The 2,135-nt window shown below is 42.3% G+C and overlaps 1 pseudogene across 1 annotated transcript in view; it reads right to left on the bottom strand.

Moving 5' to 3' along the window:
- Nucleotides 1-731: 731 nt before the first annotated feature.
- The window catches only part of LOC105815171, a 43,476-nt pseudogene continuing 42,072 nt past the window's right edge, over nt 732-2,135 (bottom strand). The window contains exon 2 of the transcript XR_001137727.1: nt 732-1,857. The product of XR_001137727.1 is annotated as an aldose reductase pseudogene (transcript). The remainder of the gene's footprint in view (nt 1,858-2,135) is intronic.

Raw genomic sequence — 2,135 nt, 5'->3', positions numbered from 1 at the left:
TTGAGCTCCTGACCTCAAGCGATTCTCCCAACTTGGCCTCCCAGAGTGCTAGGATTACAGGTGTGAGCCACCGCGCCTGGCCCTCTATCAAGATATTTTAAAATGCATCTGACTAGGTCATGCATGATTATTAGCATCTTAACAGATATCCCTCTATTAGTTCTCCAGTAGAGAGAAGAGCTCTGTGGCGTGGTGTATCTAGGAAGAAGGACAAAACGTGAGGAAAAGTGTAGAAAATTAACGTGTATGATCTAAATTACAAATTGGCTCTACTTTCAGTCTTTTTCTTAAAAGACTAAAGTTAGCTGAGAATTTCAGGAAGTGATCTCTGAAGATTTTTTATTAAAAAGAATGAAATTAAATCTTGGATCTCTTTAATATTGGTGCCCAATATCACACAACAGAAAAGCATGAGCATTAGAACTTCTAATAACCATCTAATGTTCAATTAAATAATACCTAATATAAACGTAAGACTATTTAGCACTTACTCTTTCAATTAGAAAGATTTTTGTTTGTTTGTTAGTTTGTTTTGTTTTGTTTTTTCCAGAAAAGCACTTTTTATTTGATGCAAAGACAAATCTGACTTTTAGGACTAAAGTTCCAAGAGTCAAAACTCAACTATTAGTGGCACTATTTTGATTCTGTAGATTTTGCTTCTCCTTGATCAGAAAAGGATATTCAGGTTTTATTTTTCCCAGCTGGGCAAAAAGGGCAAAGAAAATTGGAAGAGCCTTGTACTCTACTGATACTGCTCTTTAGACCCAGCATAAAGCTAGACAAACCCTCACTGGTCAGTCTTCAGGTTGCTATCCCACGGCTGAGGCCATACTACATTTGCAAAGAAGATGAGGCAGGAAAAATGGGTGTAGGTCACTTTGGAAGAGCAGGCATCCACAGCTTCAAAACTCCTCATTGAAGGGGTAATCCTCGTGGGAGGCACAGCTTACCAAGGCACAGACCCTCAAGTTTCTTTTGTAGCTCAGTAGGGTGGTCACATCATGGCTGCTCAGTTCAAAGTCAAATTCTTAAAGTTCTCAGCAATGTGTTCAGGTGTCACAGACTTGGGGATTACCACCAAGTTCCTCTGCATGGCAAACTGGATCAGAATCTGGGCTGGAGTTTTATTGTGCTTGGCTGCAATCAACTTGATCCTGGGATCCTCCAGGAGGGATGGGTCCTTGGGCTTGGCCCAGGGCCTGTCGGGAGAGCCAAAGGGCTATAGGCAGTCACCACAATGCCTTTTGACAGGCAGTACTAGACTAACTTTCTCCTGAGTTAAGTATAGGTGGCACTCAATCTGGTTAACCACTGGCTTATACTTTAAGCCAGATTTGTTTAAAATCCTCCTCATCTGGAGATGGCTGAAATTGGAGATGTCAATAACTGCCACCAGCCCTTCATTTGCCAGCTCTTCCATGGCAGTCCATGTATCCAAAATATCTGTGTCACTGGGAATCATGTTGCCTGCTTTGTGCATTGGGAAAAATTCCTTCCCAGCCTTAAAGCCTGTCTGCCAGTGAATAAGGTAGAGATCCAGGTAGTCCAGCTGCAGGTCCTGAGTGTATTCTTACAGGCTGCTTTCAGCAGGCCCTTCTTATGGTATAGACACCACACCTTGCTAATGACGAAGAGCTCCCTCCGTGTCACCACTTGCTCCATGAGCTTCTGATGGATGGCCAACCCCACCTCGTGCTCATTCTGGTACACATGGGCACAATGTGGTGGTACCTGACATCGATTGCTACCTTCACAGCCTCGGTCATCAGGCCCAGAGAGGACTTTAAGGTGTCCAGCCTCATCATGGGCATCTTGGTGACAGTGTTGACCACGATGTGGCCGGCCGTAGCTGCTGAGCTTCACAGACCCCTTCCCAGAACTATGAGAATTAGGAAGTTTTTGTCCAGTTGCCTACCTCTCCCAAAAAGAGCTTGTGTAATTGGATGCATGAAAGTAGTCAACATGGAGTATTTTCTGCTTTGTGGTATTAAGATTCAGCCAAGATTAAAATATGTGTTCTAGTACCTGTAATAAATGATTACATATGAAATCAAGTGATCTAGATTGTTGTCTGCTTTAAACATTTTATATTATACTGTATCATACAAAGAATGAATTAAAAACTTTCTAAAGAA

This window comes from Propithecus coquereli, unplaced genomic scaffold (assembly GCF_000956105.1).
Source record: "Propithecus coquereli isolate 6110/MARCELLA unplaced genomic scaffold, Pcoq_1.0 Scaffold32, whole genome shotgun sequence".
NCBI lineage: Eukaryota > Metazoa > Chordata > Mammalia > Primates > Indriidae > Propithecus > Propithecus coquereli.
This window is presented reverse-complemented; position numbering and strand designations above follow the sequence as displayed.